Source organism: Oenanthe melanoleuca, chromosome Z (genome assembly GCF_029582105.1).
Source record: "Oenanthe melanoleuca isolate GR-GAL-2019-014 chromosome Z, OMel1.0, whole genome shotgun sequence".
Taxonomy (NCBI): Eukaryota; Metazoa; Chordata; class Aves; order Passeriformes; family Muscicapidae; genus Oenanthe; species Oenanthe melanoleuca.
This window is the reverse complement of record NC_079362.1, coordinates 58,410,231-58,430,432: the sequence shown is the minus strand read 5'-3', so window position 1 is coordinate 58,430,432 and position 20,202 is coordinate 58,410,231.

Genomic DNA, 20,202 nt, shown 5'->3' with positions numbered 1-20,202 from the left:
TTGACTTTAAGAGGATACAAGCACATGGTTAAAGCTAAGTACACGAAGCGTACTTAGCAGGACTGGCACACTTTGTTCTCACCTACTTTGCTGAAACAAAGTATTTAAGCCGTGTTCCCTCTGGGTCACGAAAGGCTGTGAGGCTGTCCTGCTGTCCTATGCAGTTACTCCAAGACTGATCCTCCCACATTCACATAGGAAGCATTTATCTAACACTTATCTCAAAGTGCTAAGTTTACCATACTACTTATTGGGTGGCTTTACAAAGGAAATTTGCTTTCTTCTAAAGTTGATCTCTTGGATAAAATAACATTACAATAAGTGTTTAAAACTGACCTTTATGTATCTTGCAAGGGAAAGCCATCCTAGCATGTGCTCTGCAATCTCCCAGTTTTTCTTCCAAATTGCATTAGCAAAGTGTTCAAATGTACCTGCAGCCTGCACAAGAAGCCTATTTGCCAGCTGGCTAAAATAGCAGCAGCCAAATCAGTACAGAGCATGACAGTCTCCCTGCCAAGAAACAGGGCAAACCTAGCCCAAACTCAGGCCTCCGGCATTCCTTCTGCCTCTGTCTCGCAGTCACGTATTCCTACAGCTCCATTTGGACACAAGGATGCAGCTGCTCATAAAAGCCATATTACCGAGGGTCTGGGAAGACTAGGTGTGCATAAATCCCTGGTTCAGATGGGAATGAGAGTTTGACAGATTGAGAAACTGTCTGATTACAGGCTTGTGGGAAGAAGTTCTAGTCAGGAGCCGCTTATTCTTAGCATTATAAAAGTGAGGTGTTTGGAGACTAAAATTTCCAGAGAGAATTGCATTAAATCCTGGACATCCAACTTCATAAATACTACAGAGCTTTGTCACTGTGTTCATGAGCATGATTTTGCCAGGGAAACCAAAGATTTATATGAAATCAGGAACAACACCATAAACATGGCTTCCAGACTGACTCTGAACTTTCTGAATATTTGGTGCCACTAATGCAATTTTCCCTACCCAGTATGCCAATCTAAGCCAATTCAGTATGCTCCTACTGGTAAACACACAATTCATACTGGTCCCAGGTGGCAGCCCACACTGGTTTGGCAGGCAGCCCTGACCTTTTACCTGTCTGGCTTCATCATTTGATTTCTGCTGTCAGATTAGCTGATAGCTCTCCTGCCTCCGGTAAGCTTTTGGTGGAACTATGTTTTTCATTTAGCTGGTCATGGAGTGCCCTCAGCTGTTGAAGAGAGGCTATGGCAGTCTGCCGTAGAAGAAGTGTGTTCTACTTGAGCATGGGACAAAAGAATGAGTTCCACAAACAGAACATCTTATTTGTAGAACATCACCCTATAGAAAATGTGTTATTAAAATTGGGGCTTTTACACTAAGTTCTTCATGATCCTTTGTGACTTGCGTCTATTGTTAATCTTACTTCACTTTAGTCTTTATTGATTAAGTTTCATTTCTCTTCTTGGTTTATTACTGTCTTGGTATAGGGCAAATTTGTGAGGAAACTACTGAATGGGACTTTTTAGAAAGCAAATTCAAGTGGCACCTCCCTTCTACTGGTTTGGGAAATATTTCTTTGGAGGAAAGTGGAAAAAATGCTTTACTTAACAAGCAAATTACTTACAAACATGAGAAAAAAAGAATTCTATTAAACAAGGGAACCTCTTGCTGTTCTGAAGAGATGGCAAATTCAGAAAGTCCTTGTCATGGGGGATAGCTCTCAGTCCCTCCTGCTGGAAAATGGCACATCCCGGTCCCAGGGGGCCACAGGTGTGAGCTCCCACTCTTCTCTGGGTTTTCTGTCCAAAGCAGAACTGATCAGCCCCAAGGAAAAGAAAAGCCACAGCCTGGGGAACTTCTCTCCCCAGCTAGCTAAAAGCTAACTGAAAGCCAAGAAGAGCTCTCTCCTGCTGTCCGTGCTGCAGACAGCAGACAGAGAGAATTCGGGGAGTGAGCGCAGTTTCTGCAAACAGACTGCGGCTTCTTGTCCCCTTCACGCTCAGAACCTGCCTAAAGGGCAGAACTTAACATCCAGCATGAACAGAACAGACAGCTGGGGATACAAGCATCATAAAGTCACCCCAGAACAAGTATCTAACTCATCCTCTTAATTTTCAGTTCCACACCAGCCTTTTCAGACCACCCCATACAGGTCTTTATGTTCTCTGGTTTTGTTTTCTTGTTCTCCAGGGCACTTGTTTTTGTGTTTCCAGTAAAATAATAATTTCTAGGGTTTCTAGCATAGGCATTCTTAACAAATAAAGTCTAAAACATACAGAAGTTGGACTAGGTATGGAATTAAACATTTGCTCTGATGCTGCCATGCAGTCTCAGTGTCACTTCTCTTGCAGGATTTTATTGTCATAGATTGTTCTTATACACGGGTATGATAACATTTGCTCTTCTTAAATCATTGCAGAGCTAGTGCAGAGCACTTGTTTCTGTTATAATTCATGTATTTAATTTTCTTTGTTTGAAGCTTGGCAATGTTCCCAAAGACCTAAATTCTCTTGCCGTTTCATTCGAAGTGATCTACTAATTAAAAAGCAGGCAGACTACCAAGAGCTTAAGGCAATCCTATGTTTTCCCAGAAAGATCTCCCAAGAAGAGAGGAGGGGATTTAGGGCAGTGGTCACACATGCTGTACTAGCTTTAGCTCCCTCTGTGGTGGTGCCAAGGGCTGTTCCCTCCCTGTCTGCTCAGTGTAAGTTCCCTGGGGCTGGCAGGAAGACAGGCTTGCAGTTGTGGCAGTTATAGGGCCCTGTGTTTGGTCCCCAAAGACACAAAACTCTATTTCTTTGAATTTAATGCATACTTACATGGTCAAGATTGATGGATGGCTTGGAAAGGTGTTCCCCCAGTGCAGCAATAGAATATGAAAATAATATAACTCCGGCCAAATGTCAGTGTCAAGTGAAGACAATGTCAAAGAGACTCATCTTCCTCTTAACCTTCAGTACTCTCTCATTCTTCCCCCATGCTGCTCACCTGAATTAGCCTGCCTCCTGTATATATGACTGCTAGGTCCTTTATGCAACTGCACTGATCATGCAGAAGGAACAAAGATCTCTGTGATGGTAATCCTTCATGCCCAGTATTAAAGAAACTGAGCTTCAAACCTGAGGAATAATTGGAGTAGTGTTTTGTACCCTAAAATAACTGTCTGGAATATTTTGTGGGTTTTTTGTTTTTATGTTTTGGTTTGTTTGTTTGTTTGTTTGTTTTTTTTTAATTTAGCCCTTCTCAATGCCCAAATATCTTACACATAAAATATCCTTGTTAAAAGAAATAATGCCAAAGGGTAGACAAAATTCTCTAAACAGAAAAAACAGGTCAGTACTTCAGTCAGTATGTTTCACTTCCTGATCTCCCTTCCCCTTTCCAATTTCAGTCTTCAAATACTGCAGGATACAGGACAGGAGAGTTGCTAGCCAATTAGGCTAAGAGCTTATTTTCTTTCTATGGATAGAATAGCATTTTCCTGGATCCTAAGGGCAGAAGTCAGTGTTACTAGTGCTCAGATAACACAGACAACACAGGAACAGAATTATGAGATATATGATGTAAGAGTCTATGTCATAGGTTGTCTGTCTCCATGACACTCTCTTCTATCCAGAAGAACCATACCTGTTTTTTATGCATGTGCTGCCAGTAGACATGTACAGGCCACTTTTGACTATGTATTCTAAACATGAAGACAAGAAAAGAGAATCTTTATGAGATTGTAAACTTTTGTTGTCTTATTTTCTGTAATTAACTAGGATTCTAGAACAAAATAGATACAAAGAATCAAATGTTCTGGCAAACAGGAGTACCAGCCTTTATTCCTAATCCTCAACAGTTGCAGTTAATGTTCAAACAGAGCAAGACAGTGATGCATGTCCTAATAATGCTTGGATATAGAGAAACTCTGGGAAATTAGAGTTGACGGCAAGAGAGATGAGAGTCTACAAAAAAAAAAAAAAAGAGTTACTGCATAATTAGATATAAGCCAGCACACCCTACCAGCACTGTAGGTATGAGAGGAGCTCATTGCTGGCAAAGCAAGATGCACCAGAAGCAACCTTGAATAGAGCAGAATAGAGTCTGCTCAGGAAGAAAAACTGGGCTGAAAGTGCTACTGTCTGAGGCAAGTGAAGCAGCCAACTCATCTGTGAAAGAAGGACATCCTGTCCTCTCTTTTTCATTAGGATTTTATCAAACTAAATTAACAATTATTGTCTTTAATAGACTTCTTCTATACACTGCTCTAAGATAAAAAAAAAAGATAAAAAAGCATATGGTAAGGAGAATTAACACCATATGTTCCCATCAACGTTTTGACATGACAGGCATGTATTCAGAGATTCTGTGGAGAGGTGAGAACACAGCTTTTCCACAAACTCTTTTCTGTCTTACATCAGAAGATTTTCTGTGTTTCTTACCTTGTGTTATACGTTGATATCTCTAGTTTTTCCAGGTAAAAGTACTTTCTACATTCATGTAAATATTTAAAAGTGGCTGGCACTAAATTTAGTTTATTGGAGTTATACTTTTCCTGACTTCAGATCTGCTGATCTGAGGAGTTGAAGCATGCCACTAATTAAGTCAGTGTACCAAATGAAAACACTGATCAATGGCCTCTATGGAAAGTTAAAACATCCAGGAAACAGAGACATATATAGTCTGGTCTGCTGGCCTCTATAAGAATAGAAATGAGAGCAGGTGATATTTAAGAAGAATAGATAAAAGAAAAGATGAGCAAAAAGGATGACCTAAATAGCTAGATGTGAAAGTGAAAATCCTCACTAGATTTTTTTCAGCAACTCACTTTGATCCCTTCATTCCAGCATGCTTTTCTGATTACAGCTATTGTTAACATCAGCCACCCAGGGAAGGTAGGTAGGCCAATGCCATACTTTCCTTTTCCTGAGTTTAGCTGTATGGTCCACCAATGACCAAAGACCTCAGGCAGTTATTGGACATCTGCTTTCTAAACTAGGGAAGCCAATACCTGAATAAAGCTGCTTATCAGTGGGAAAAAACTCTACAGGCAAACATATTTGACAAATGCAAACTAAACCAGATTATGAGAAAAAAACCTGTAAAATGATAAATACACTAACTAGAAGGGTAAATATTGCCTTTTGAGCATGGGGTGTCTGTTTGGGTGTTGTCACTGCCCTGACAGACTAGACACACACTGGGGGTTAAGTATCTGTATGCCTCCCTGCACTGCAGCATCTGTTTTTCTGCACATCTGTGCTGACAGGAGGCAGTTAGGACTGTCCAAAGGGAACAAAAAATCAGTTCCACAGCTACAGACTGATAAAACCATTTTGTCCAACACAAATTTGGGGAAAATTTTAGTTCTATCAAATCTTTAGTTCTATTTCTAATAGACTTTTTATGCCAGTTTGGGTTGTAGACTCACAGTCAGCCTTTAATGTTCTGTATTACTTGACATTAGGGAGTTTCTAAGTTTTAAAAGCAGTTTTTATTGGCACAAATAACCGTAGCAAATTTATTGTGTAACACATACACATACACCACATTTCCATGTCTGAAGTGCACAGTAATGCCCCAGAGCAAAGCACAAAATAATGGAGGAAGATAACCCTCAACAGAACTTACAAGGTAAAAAAAAGAATACAAGTAGTTATTGCAGCTCTGTGATGCAAAGAGAAGCTTTGGCATCTGGCAAAGGGTGAGCCTTTGGAAAGGAAGTAAAACATTGCAAAAACAAGTTTAGAAACAGGATGTGATAGCTCAGCCTGCAACTTGGATTATTGGATTTTTGGGATGGGTCTGAGCTAATTTTAGCTCTCATTTCAAGTAAAGCAGATCACTTCCTTCAGTGAATGTATAGCAGTGACCTTCACAGTTTCTCCTATCAAAGTGAGGTTTCTCCTATTGAAGTCTGTATTTAGCTTTAAAAGTTTTTGGTTCTATTTTTGACTTTTGGAATGGCTGGTATGCTAAAAGAACTATCTTTCTTTTTAGATATGTCAACTCAAGTTTAAGAAAAATATTACCTCTGCCTTGTCTGGTTTGTATAATTAGATTCTCGTGGCAGAGATTCTGCCACTAGAAGCTTCCTGATTTTTTTCTTAGTTATCTCATTACTGTTAGTGTTAGATGACAGATTTAAGACTCATAGAGTCAGCCAACTCCCAGCTTAAAGAGACATGGACAGTTTTCACTTATCTGTCAAGTAGAGGCAGAGAGTCATGATCAGCATTACAAATAATACCAAATTGATAATTGAGATGAATGAAGGAAATCATCCAACAGATACTTTCATAAAACATACCTATGTTTTAAAAAATCAGAACTTTGTTTTACTGCCCTTGGGCCCCTTGGTACTTCTGTTTTTTACGGTAGTTAAGGAAGAAGAGCAGTCCTGGTTTAGAGAGGCAGGGAGTAAGCAGACTTCTTTCAGCAGTAAGACAAGCAGTTCAGACTTTACAAGAAACAGGAAAAGTGGAAAATAATGTGGTGGGTGTTATTTTTAAGTACCTTAGATTGCTTTAAAAAGTGCATTTGTGATTGGAACAAATGTTTTCAAGCCCCATGCAGCCCTACAGGCTTGATGAGGATTGGCTTGGGAGTTCAGCAGCAAGGACCTGGGGGTGCTGGTGCCAGCAGCTGAACATGAGCCAGGGTGTGCCCAGGGGGCCAAGAAGGCCAATGGCATCCTGGCCTGGATCAGCAATGGTGTGGGCAGCAGGAGCAGGGCAGGGATTGTCCCCCTGTCCTGGGCACTGCTGAGGCCACACCTCGAGTGCTGTGTCCAGCTCTGGGCCCTGAGTGCAAGAAAGGCACTGAGGGGCTGGAGTGAGTGCAGAGAAGGGCAACGGAGCTGGGGCAGGGTCTGGAGCACCAGTGCTGTGAGGAGCAGCTGAGGGGGCTGGGGGTGTTTATCCTGCAGAAAAGGAGGCTCAGGGGAATCATCATTGCCTGAAGGGAAGCTGTTAGTGAGGTGGGGTCCAGTCTCTTCAACTATGCCTGCAGTGAGAGGATGAGAAGAAATGGCCTTAAAGTGAGACAGAGGATATTTAGGTTATATATTAGAATCAGTTTTTTCACAGTTAGGGTGGTCAGGCACTGGAATAGTTTGCCCAGGGAGGTGGTGGAGTTATCCTCCCTGAAGGTGCTCCAGAGGTATCTGGATCTGGTGGTGAGGGAAATTTAATGGTTCAGAGATTACCAGCTGCAGTGCTAGGCTGACAGTGGGACTGAAGAGCAATTGCCCCAATCTATATGCATTAAGAACTGCTGTGGAATTCATTAGATGCTTAGTTGTCTCTCTCATTTAAATGATCCCTTCCCTTCCCTTCCCTTCCCTTCCCTTCCCTTCCCTTCCCTTCCCTTCCCTTCCCTTCCCTTCCCTTCCCTTCCCTGAAACTTCCCTGAAACTTCCCTTCCTTTCCCTTCCCTTCTCTGAAACTTCCCTGAAACTTCCCTGAACCTTCCCTGAAACTTCCCTGAAACTTCCCTGAAACTTCCCTTCCCTGAAACTTCCCTGAAACTTCCCTGAAACTTCCCTTCCCTGAAACTTCCCTTCCCTGAAACTTCCCTGAAACTTCCCTAAAACTTCCCTTCCCTGAAACTTCCCTTCCCTGAAACTTCCCTTCCCTTCCCTGAAACTTCCCTGAAACTTCCCTTCCCTTCCCTGAAACTTCCCTTCCCTGAAACTTCCCTTCCTCCATGTGTCAGCCTCTCGGGCAGATCTCAAACCATCCTCTGCAACCTAAACTTTTCCCAACAGCCTTGGGATCTCTCTCACTTTCATTGATTCGATCTGTTCACTTTGCTCTGGGACAAACTTTGAAAAGCATCACTATCTTTTCCTGGAGAGAAAGTAACAGTTGAGGAAAAACTGACTTTTCAAACATCAGGAAACAGAGCATGTGGAAGCAAACAGCAAATTAAGCTTATGGTGAGAAGAGTGGACACTAAGAAATAGTATAGCCAGTGGGAAGAACAAAACAATGCAATAAATACTGAAGAGAGGCTAAATCAGAACTTGTTTCTTTGCAAGAAATTGATGCCAAAGACTAAGATAGATGTATTTTAAGTTTGGGATGAAATGGGTGATCAGTCATCTTGCTTGAAGTAACTCTTAATTGTTTTCTCCCTGGCTGCTGTTTGAGAAGAAACCATGTTTTCAACAGTCCTTCTGTTACACGGTGTCACTGTATCAACTGAATTGCAAGGAATTTAGAAGGAGAAGGATTTTATGGTTAGACAGAGGACGCACCTCAGTGAGCAGCAACAGGCTCAGGAACTGGCAAACCCTTTGTTTTATGAACAGGCCCTTTCTTAGGGAGTGCAAAAGACAGCTTCCTTCAGAAATGAAAGTTCTAAGGTGCATGTCTATAGTTTCATTTTGTTGTATGCATCCTTTGTGCCTTAAACCAGTATTTTCCTCTCAAACTATTGAGAAATCTTTGTGCCTGCAGCCTGCAGGGTTGTGCTGACCAAGCTGCTCAGGACATCTGAGTTAATTGCCCCAGGGCCAGAGGGTGTGTGCACAGCTCCCCAGACATGAAGGGTATAAAGAATTGATCATGGAAACTTCTCACTGTGTGGGGCTAACATTGCTGAGTTCATTTTCTGAGCAGTGGAGGGATAGGACAGATCTTCTTGCTGGGTGAAAAATATTCCTATTTACCATTAAATAGGACCCTGTTTCAAACAGTATGAGTCAGGAATAACTAATGATACATGCTCTTTCCATAGCTGTATTGAGCTCCAGACTAGATAAACTTCTTTCCTTCAGACATTGCTTCTTCCAGGTCCACAGCTATGACTCACCCCCATTTCTCCCTGCAACTGAACTGATGCTCACTGCCACCATTCCGTGGTTCCTCACAGCTCCATTTCCTCACAGGCTTTGGCCAGCAACTCCAGAGACCCTGCTTAAAGCACACTAAAAAATGCTTTTGCAGAAAAATATAAAAAATGCATAGTGCAAAGGGAAAGTGAGGAAAAGAATAAAAAGAGATTCTGCTTGTGTTTTTTATCTAAAAGTAAATTGTTCTAATTTTTACTCCCACCCTTTTGGGGCATGAAAGTCTCCAAAAGAGTAATTCCCACTCCCCAAGAGAGTGATTCAATCTGCAGATTCCCTCTTAACAATAATCTCCCACGTTGGACTTAATAGCTTTAAAATCAGCTGATCTACTATGTCTTTTGAGTGTTTCCTAAGAGGAATGTATGACAGCTCACCTTCAGCTCCAGGTGTATGAAGCTTGCCAATTCTATTTCCCAACAAGTCCTACATTCATCATAAGTACATCCAGCTACCATTTAAAAGCTCAGTATTAACATTACCCTTAACATCTAATTAAAAACCCATTAAAGCATACCACAAAACTCTACATTTGCATAAACTCACCCAGGCACAAGAATTTCATCTGTGCTCAGTTATGAAGAACATACAGATTCTTTTGTAAGCCAGAACTGCAAATGTGAGCTAATAATTCCTCTCCCACCACTATGATGAATATACCTTTTTATGTTTGTTTTTTTTTCCCTGAAAGTAAGTGCACAGGACAGAGCTACTTGTAATTTTCTAAAATCTGTCTTGCCATTATTTGTTCCAAAGATATGTTGAGTACCTCTGTTGTCACACCCTCCCCTTCTGCAGCTCATCAGAAAGCATAGGTACTTTCAAGGTGAGAAAACAAGAAATTTCTTTTTCTCAGCACTTTCCTCTGAGCAAGAGAGCCAACTTCATTCTCCCTCTCTGTCTCTAAGAAACAATAAAGGAAGGTAGGCAGTTTAAGCAAAGCTTGAGTACTTCCAAATTCCTATTTCCAAAATGGAGTCCAATGTTTCTCCATGCTGTGAAGCACAGATACATGAGCAACCCTCAGTGCAAGACTGGAGGAATGCCTTATGGCACCCTCAAAATGAAAAAATATTCTTATGATAGTGTGGTGTTGCTTCTTCTCCCCAGGCCACTCTGTGATGTCAGGACTGCTTTGTGAAGCCTTTCCTGATTAATAGCTCCTGGACAGGTAGCTCCCCTTGACCTCATCAGAAGCTGTCTATTCCCAGGAACTTATGTTGCCTAGTGAGCTCCTGTTTTCCAACAGTTAGCCTTGGGATGTTATTTTTGTCTGAATCGTAGCCTGAGTGGGACAACATTACTGTTATCTGACTTCTGAGAAAGAAATTTTGGCTTGGATGGCAGGCAGGGTACAGTCTGACTGGTGACTAAAGCCAAGCATCTCACAGCCTCCCAGGCAGTGGTCCTGACTGAGGCACCTCCAACTCCCTGGGGCCACAGAGAACTGCAGCCATCAATCTCAACTTTCTGGGATGCCTCTCAGAGCTTGCCAGCTCTCAGTGTTGTGAGACTCAGAGGACTGTTGCCAAAAGCTGGCGATGAGGCCAGGTCTGACACCTGCCCAGTCCTCAAAGCTCAACCCGTGCCTGGTGAGAAATGCACAGGCATTTTAAGTATTTCACTAAACTCGATGGGAATTTTTGACAGGTATCTTTGCACATATAGATATACACACACATCTCTGTGTCTGTGTGAATGCATGTGTGAATTGATTTAAATACTATATGGTAAGTTTAATATGATTATCATCACCTAGGACTTTTATCGTCAACTGCTATGCTTGTACTAAATCCTGTTGAATCTTTTCATAAATGTTAAATTAGTCAATGATTAAGGGCTATTAAATCCCCAGTTCACCCTCAGCCTTTGCACCCCTAGTCTCTGTGAAAATTGTTTTAAATTGATTCTACTCATATTTTCTCCTATGTTCTTCATCTGTGAAGTAATATAGTGAACTTTTTGGTTGAACTTTGTCACAGTTCTTAAATCTTTATTAAGCCTCTGTAGTCTCCAATCCTTCCTAGCCCGCCTATTAGGGCCAGACTCCACCAAACTCAGTGATTTTATGCAGAAAGCAAATCTGACCCAATTGTTTGGGAACTACAAACTTCAATCTAGAAAATAGCAAACAGCAAGCTGAACATTTTACACTGAACGAACCAGGAAAGATGGTACAGGGAGGCTAGTTCCATCCTCAAGGGCAAATGGGCAAAAGCAGGTGTTAGGGCATGTCAGGGGTATCTTATAAACTTGGAGGAGAGGAGGAATTACGGTGGAGTTTAGGGAGGGAGTCCAATAAAGAAAGGCAGTTAGGAATATTAAAATTATTGCAGCAAAAAGGAACCAATGATAAAAAGAGAAGCAGAGAACTTTCTGGCAATGATGAACATACTAGAACTGGAGGATTCTGGGGGTGTTTTTTTATTCACCACTATTGAAAGGGTTTTCCCACAGCCTTATGATGTGGTCATCTGCACTTATATTGGACCTAATCCCAACAAACCTTTTGCTGACACCTTTGCCAGTGATTCTTTAAGCTACCTAGATCACTCTACTAACAGTAGACAAAATAGCATCTTTAACTTCCTGAACTCAATAAATTTCAAGGCATGGATAAATGCCTTTCATTCTAAGTTTTTCTCAGTTCTACCTCTATACATTCAAGTGGAACATTGCACTGAAAGGCAGAACATGTTGTGCTCCCCACTAAAGCAGATAGTTCCCTTCCAGCTACTTGGTTAGCAGGTCTGAGGGATGAAGGCGTATTTCTACTCTCAACAAGGGGCTCATTCTCATGTAATTAACAGTCCCAGTGCCCATGGGTTGGGTACATCTCTAATTGTAATGCCTCTACGGAGTTCAAACCTTGTTGTCCATGTCTTTACGTGAATTATGTAAACTGTGACTGATTATTGACAAAGTAGCATAACAATTTACCCTCTTTTCTTAGTCAATAATGATTATGTGAACAAGGGAATACTAAAGGAAGTCTTTACAATCATCAGTATTAAAAGGTGTAGCTTGGTGTTACAGCTGTACTTTCAATTCATAATTGACGCACTAATGTTTCTTAACACACAAAACGTGCTAACAAGGTTAACTTCTAGTTCTGTTTTGAATGGCTGTCTGTCTAAACACATTTGGTGCTCCAATAGATCTCATATGGTTTAAGATATATGAGGAGAAGAAAATACATACAAAATTTAAGGGACCTGACACAATATTTGAATACTGGCAGCAGGAAGACATGGTACAGATGGAGAGGGACAGTGGATTAAGGGACCCCATGTCTTGAGTCTCCATGTGAAACTGGAGTAGGTGGCATTAAAAGGGATTACCTTTTAAATCTGGGCCCAAAACAATCACAGCAATCACAACAACTATTCCTACATGTAATGATCTCAGCAGCTTTTTTTCACCTGTATTCTCAAGCACTTTGGAAAACATTGACTAACATAAACTTGCAATATTCATGCAATATCCCTTGTTTGTCAAAAGAGAGCAGTTTTAATGCATGTTATTATACAGGTGTTATCTGAGAAGATAATCACAGTTTGACGTGTGCAGTCCTGTTTATTGAGGTGGATTATAAATGAGAATGAGGACTGGAGCATAACCATCTGCTTTTGGGTATCTAGTTTTGGTGAGCTGTTGAATCCAAAGTTTTTCCTCATACAAACGTTAATCAAAGCTCCAGTACCCTGTGGTATGTTTTTTTTGTTGTTTTTGTTTTTGTTTTTTTGCTTGTTTCTTTGTGTTTTGATCAAAAACTTAGCAGCAAAAGTTATGTGATTTTAGAGAAAATTCTACTTATGCAAGCAAGACAGACCCACTAAGAAGAACATCTTCCCTGGGAGGATGAACTCAGTGATTCCCATTTGCTAGGACCTTCTGGGAACTGCCACCTTTCCCTCCCTGAAGCAGCCAGCACAGAGGCAGTTGAGATGGCATACCTGTGAAGGAAATTTTCTGCTACATCAGTGGCAGGAGGGGAAAGTAAAGCTAAAGTAAACATCCTTTTTGTTATAAGAAAACTAAGGCAGAAGAGAGGCTATTTTTAGCAGGCAAACATTTGCACACTGACATAAGAACCTGTTGTCAGGAGATATATATTCATAGTAAAATGTTCCTTATCAGGTTCTCATTGTTTATCATCTGCATTTTAAAATCGCGTTTTCCATCTTGTTTACTGAGCTCTTTCCTTCCCAACTGTATCTGCTATCAATTACAAATGGAAGCCATAAAAGCCCAACAGCACAAAGAACACTTTCCAGTGGTCAGCCATCCTCCTGGTAGCAACATTCCCCATATATTGCATGGCTGTTAGTGATGTCCAGCAGATTGCTGCTATACAGAAATGAGAAATAAAGCAGGCTTAAACATGATCAATATCTTATCACTGAAGACTACAGCTTGCTTTGCTAAGAAAGAGAGAATATTCATACCTTTCTGATGAAATTTGCAGTAAGAAAAGTCAGTTTAGATGATGCTCCAGAAATGCAGTATTATCAGTTCTGCTATTATTCAGCTATTATCAGTTCTGTCTGTACAGGCTCACAGAAGTGGCAAGGTTGCAAGGGACTACTGCAGGTCATTTGGTCCAACCTCCCTTCTCAAATGGAGTTCCCTAGAGAACATGGCTCTGAAATGTGTCCAGATGGCTTTTTGCCAATCTGCAGGGAAGGAGACTGCAGCCTCTTGGGGCAATCTGTCCCAGTACTCAGTCAGTCACCCTCACAGTAAAGAAGGGCTCCCTCAGGATCATGTGGACTATTCCTGACCAGCTTGTCTTCCCTGTGCTTAGAGATGGCTGCTGGGATGAACCATTCCATCCCTCTTCAGAGACTGAGGTGAGACTGATTGGCCAGTAGGACCCTGGGTCCTCTGTCTTGCCATTTTTTAAGACTGGAGTGACATTTTCTTCCTTGTAGTCTTCAGGCACCTCTCCTGACTACTATGACCTTTCAATGATGATTGAGAGTGATCTAGCAATGACATCCCTGAATGAAGTCCATCAGGGTCCGTGGACTTGTAGATGTTAAGTTTGACTAAATGGTGTCTAACACTATCCTCCTCAACCAAAGTGGTTTCCTCCTTTTGCTCCAAACCTTCTGCCTGGTCTTCTGAAGCGTGGATTACTAAGGGCACCAAGGGCTGGCCTTGGCAATGAAGACTGAAAGAAGGAATGTATTCAGTATCTCAGCTGTCTCTGCAACCTCTCTTGAGAGGAACCTGCTCTATTCAATTTCCAGTCCACACTTTCCCTGGTATTTCTTATGTCGTTGTTGGGTTGGTAAGGGAATCTGAAACATCAGTTCTATTCTGTCCTCATTTGAAGGCGGCTGCGCAGAAAGAAACAGATGGGCTGAACCTATTAATAAATGGCTTCATGTCTGGTGTCACTGGAAAAATCTGGGGTTTTTCAGCAATGGAATGGGCTATGCAGCACCATGAGTGCTGCTTTTCAGACTGAACTCACTTTTCTCACTAAGAGAGGAGAGTCTTTGCTCAGGAACTAGCAGGGCTCACTGTCAGAGTTTCAAACCAGGGATGATGGGGGAGTGAGGCAATATCAGACTTGGCCCTGGCAATCTGTGGGATGATGTGCAAGACAGGGTGCTAGTTAGGTTCTTCTGTCAATGACTCTGAAATATGCTGGCCACACTGGAACACAGTTATAGAGATGAGCCAAGGCCTCCCAAGGTAACAGAAGCCAACAGGGAAAGATCAGGGAGACATATCAAAGGGATTAAGAGATGTCCCTCTAGGAAGGTGACATGGTTGACTGCCCAGCTGAGGTTGAGGAGCCCAGCTGAAGTGCAGCTGCCAATGCAAGCTGTAAGATACCATGTTGCTAGAAAGCTATGATCCTCTTGCCATTAGTGAAACTTGGGAGGCAGAAGGGTTGCCCTCTACATCAAGAGTGTGGAAAGCTGTGTCTGGAGAACAGCCACGAGCAGATGGAAAGAATCAGAGACCAAGGTGAAAAAGGGAACCTTTGGTCAGCATCCACTATGGGCTGCCTGTCCAAGGGGAGCCTATGGATGAAGCATTCCTGCTCAGTGGCAGGAGGCATCGTGTTCACAGGCCCTTGTCCTGCTGGGGGACTTCAGCCACCCCAGCATCTGCTAACAAAGAAGCATTGTGAGCTGTAGACAATCCAGGGGACTGCTGGAATGCATGCAGCACAACTTCTTGACCAGGTAATAGACAGCTCTGCTGGAGGGGTTGCATTTCTGGACCTGATGGTCACCAGTGCCAGTGAGATAATGGGGACATCAAGATTGGAGGCAGCCTGGGCTGCAGCCATCCTGCACTGGTGGAGTCTGAGTACTGAGGGATGAGGGTCAGGAAAGTGTCAAATTAGGTCCCTGATCCTTAGCAAAGCAGGCTTCCATCTTTCCAGGGAGATAGTCAGTGGCATCTGCTGGGACACTGCCCTCAGATACAAGGGAGTGGAACAGAGCTGGCAAATCTTTAAGGAAATCTTCCATGGAGTGCAAGAGCTAACAGTGCCCAGGAGCAAATTGGGCAAGGAAGGAGAGAGACCAGCATGGCCGAGTCTCCTGCTGGAGAAACTCAAAGGAAAGAAGCAAATGCACAGGCAGTTGAAGGTAGGACAGATGTCCTGGGAAAAGTGTAGACATGAAGTACAGCTGTGTAGGGATGGGGTCAGAAAGACCAAGGCAAAGCTGGAGCTGAACTTGGCAAAGAACACAAAAACACCAAGAAGGGCTTCTGTGGGTGTGTTAACCAGAAAAGGAAGGTGAAAGGAGGAGTAATGGCCCCTGTTGAGCAAGGCTGTAAAACTGGTAACAAGGATGAGGAAAAGGCTGAGGTCCTCAACAATATTTTTGCCTCAGGCTTCAGTGATAGCCTCTCTTTGCACATTTCTCAAGTGGATGGACAGTAGGATGGGGTCTCAGGGAGCAAAGTCCCTCCCACTGTAAGTAAAGATCAGGTTTGTGACCACCTGAAGAACCTGAATGTGCATAAGTCAATGGGACCTGGTGAGATGCAGCCCAGAGTCCTGAGGGAAATGGCAGCTGTAGGTGCCAAACCACTCTCCTTGATATCTGAAAAGTTATGGCAGGGAACTGAAGTCCCAGGAGACTGGAAAAGAAGAAACATTGTACCCATAATTTAAAAGGATTCCATCCAAAGCAGTGGTCAGCAGGGTGAGGGAGAGAATTCTGTCCCTCTGCTCTGGTGAGATCCCACCTGCAGTGCTGCATCCAGCTCTTGGGTCCCCAGCACAGGAAGGACATGGACTTATTGGAGCAAGTCCAGAGGAGGATCTAAAAAAAAAAATCAGAGGTATGGAACAACTGTCCTATGAGAAAAGACTGAGAGTTGTAATTGTTCAATCTGGAAAAGAGAAAGCTTCAGTGTGATCCAATTATAACCTTCCAGTACTTGAAGAGAACCTACAACAAAGATGGAGAACTGTGTTTTACAAGGGCATGTAGTGACAGGACAAGGGGGAATGGCTTTAAACTGAAAGAGTTCAGCTTAGATTGGGCATTAGAAAGACATTTTTAACTTCAAGGGTGGTGAAGGACTGGGACAGGTTACTGAGAGAAGTTCTGGATGTCCCATCCATCCTTGGGAGTGTTTGGGCAAGGATGGATGGGACTTTCACCAACCCAATCTAGTGGAAGATACCTGTGCCCACAACAGGAGGGTTGGAGCAGGATGTTCTTTAAGATCCCTTCTAACCCAAACCACTCTATAATTCTATTTGAAGAAGCCCTACTTGTGATCCTTGCTATTCTTCTCCAGCCTTAATTTCAGACAGGTCTTCACTGCATTTCTGCATACTCTATATGGGATTCTACATGGGACTATAATATCCCAACATTCATCTCAGGTGGCCTGTCCCTGCTTTCCCTTCGTATATATCCCATGCTTATGCCTGAGCTTTGGCAGGAGCTCCTTTTTCATCCCTGCAAGCCTCCTGCCCCTTTTAGTCTCTTAAGTGCAATGCATAATTTAAGTCAAGGAACTCTCTGTGCAAGCATTAAAGATTTAAATGCAAGCATGCTTGGTCAGTTGCCACATGACACCGGCCTTAGGAGGCCACTCAGGCAGGCACTATTCCTGGGCTTGCTAAGCTCACCTGTGTTTTTCTACTGATTGCCTGCTGAAACATACAGACCTGTTTTTTGCAACTGCAGCTTTAATAAAATAATTTTATTTAGTAAAGGATAAATATTCTTGATAAATATAGAGCTGATATATTGTTTAACAATAACATAGACTTACCCACCAGCATGCCTCAAATATAATAATTCTATGTGGAGCCTATTAAGGGAATTTTCTATGTTTGTCAATTAGCACAACTAATGTTTTTCAATTAGCAAATTAATAGTTATTACATGCTTGCAAAGTAGGCATATAGAGAAAGCTGGTCAGCAGGTAACTTGAGGTGGTGTCTGCTATAGAGGGGGGATTATTTTTTTCGGGAGGGGGTTTAGCAATGTACTGGTGTGCACTCTCAGGTGGATTGATAAAAACTCTATGATAAAAACTTTGAAGAAAAAGGATTATAATGTTTTCCTTGGGCAAATGAACCTTGGAGAAAAAAAAAGATTTCTGGTTGCATCTAAATCCTAATCTAACAATTTCTAAAGTGCTTTGTTTCTCAGAATGTGCTAATACATGGGTTTTTTTCTTCTTTTGACGCAGAAGTGACTCATAATCTTTAGGACGAGATGATGTTTGTGTTCACAGTATTAGTGTGTACCCTGCATGAGAATAAACATGTAAAATAAGCTTTCTATTTGTTCTCTGTATAGACTATGTGTAATGAAGGAAAGAGAGAAAGATACATCAGTGACTGTTCCAGAATAGCTTGATTGTTTTTACTGTTGCAGCCCAAGTACATAAGTTGATTATCTTGATAATACCAGGAAAAATCAAAGATACAATGAGATTGTATTTACTGAATTTCAAAGCAGCTGGGTATAAGACTTTCTAGCATCTTAATGAGATTGTGGGAAGTGGGAAGCAGGTTTTTTTAACTACCAGCAGCACCTAGTAGGATGGTTATATATCTCAAAACTGCTTTATCTGTTGCCTTCTTCCAAAGCCTAGTTGCTAGAAGCCAAAAACTTAGTAGCAGTCTGAATGGTACTTATAATCAACAGCACTCTCTATTATCAAGGATGAGCCTAGAGGTTTGAAATCGATGAATCTTGCTGTGAGGGAAATACAAATCTAGCTTTGAGCTTAAACAATGCTGGTTTTATTCTTGTACCAATATTGCCATGTTGGCTGTTGTGGCATATATCTAACGCAGGTAGCTCAGTGTGCAGCTGCAGATTGAGCTCTGGGGGGCAGGAGCCTGAGGCAAGAGGCAGTGAACTGGTGCTGACCCTTTGCAGAACAAAAGGCAGGGGGGATTGTGGCACCAGCCCTGTGCCTGGACACTCAGAGGCACAGTAGGAGCCTATGAACCCAGATTATCACACTTAGAGTGTGAGGGCGTAGAAGCTTAGGATCTTGTTTGTTCAGGGCTCCTCCTTGGAAATACCGGCTTGGGATGTTATGCTGTTGTTGCACCATGGTTAAATTACTTAAAGGATCCAGACATGAGACTCTGCTATGGGAAAGCTGGGGTTGAGTGACAAAACTTTGATGGTGTGAGAGAAGGGTGTGTAGGGAGCTAAATTGGCTCTTGGATGGTCAGACAGGAAAGTTTCCTTAATATGGCAATAGCATTCAGAGAGTTTTCCCAGACTGTCTGGGAGTTGCAAAAGCAGCATCTCTTTTTCATACTGTACAACATCATAATTTATTGTCTCTGCATGATGATGTTGAATCCAAGAATATTTTTTTTTAAATGGTGTTTTGTGGCAGGGTAATAGTTTGGTACAGAATCATAAAGCAATTTGTGCTGGAAGGGACCTTTAAAGATTGTCTAGTCCAACCTCCCTGGAATGAGCAGGGATGTCTACACATAGATGAGGTTACTCAGAGCCTAGTCCAACCTGATCCTTAACACTCCCAGGCATCTAACACCTTTCTGGGCAATGAACTATTGGGAGTGTTTCATCACCCTCATAATGAAAAATGTCTTCCTAATATCCTAGTCTGAATCTTTAGTTCAAAACTATTACACTCTGCCCTATCACAACAGTCTGCTAAAAAATGAGTCTCTGTCTTAGCAGCCCCCTGTAAGAGACTTAATAATGTTTCCCTCAAGCCTTCTTTTTTCCAGGCTGAATAGTCCCAGCACTCTCAGCCTTTCCTCATAGGAGAGATGCTTCTTCCCTCTAATCATCTTTATGGCCTTCTCTGGACTGACTCCAGCAGGGCCATGTCCTTCCTGTGCTGTGCCCCAGAGCTGGGTGCAGCACTGCAGGTAGGTCTCAGAGAGCAGAGGGGCAGAATCCCCTCCCTGGCCCTGCTGGCCATGGTGCTTTGGATGCAATCTAAGATACAGTTGAGTTTCTGTGCTGTGAGCACACAGTTTTTTGTCTACCAGCGTCTTTCAAGTCCTTTTCTGCAGGGCTGCTCTCAATCCCTTCTTCCTTCAGTCTGTATTGATACCAGGGGTTGTCCTGGCTCTGGGGCAGCCCCTTGCACTTGACTTGCTCCACATAAATTGGTCCACATGGGCCTATTTCTCAAGCTTGCTCATGTCTTTCTGGATGTCAGGAACAGCTAACAGCACAGATGACAAAAGACAGCTTTCACTCATGTGAGGAGTCTTGGTTTGCTCATGCTTCAGAAGATATCTCTGTGCTACAGACATTGATTCACTGCCTTTGCTCATCTTTTCAGGGAAGAAACATTACAATGAGGTTTCTGTGTCAACTACAGCACTCACATTCCTGCCTCTTAGCCTGTTCAGGGCTCCTGCACTCTATTGCTGCAGGTTGTCTCTCTAAGATGGTAGTCATGATGTGAATTTTCAGTGCTCTCATAGCATGGTAACAGAAGGAAATCATATTTCTCACATGTGGATGTCCAAGTTTGGACAAACTTAGGGGAAAAAACTCCCAGAAGAGCTCCCCAGGGAATAAACCTCCAATTCTTTATCCCACTGGACTTAAGAAAAAAAATATTTTACTCAGGGGGAAAAGTGGAAAAAACCTATTTATTAACACATACAAGAGAAACACTTCCCAGCACAGACCCAGATGACAAAAAAATTTTCACCGAGAGAGAGAAACTTGGACGCTTCGATCATCACTAGAAGGGCGAAACGCTTCTCTGGCCGGTGTCCAGAGGCAGCCGCAGGGTTCCTCCGGAGCTGGTGCTGATCCTCGGGAGGTGAGGGGGAGAAGGGAGAGGGGGAGAGAGAGAGTGTTGGAGAAGATGAAACTGAGGAATCTTGCAAATATGAATGCTCAGATTCT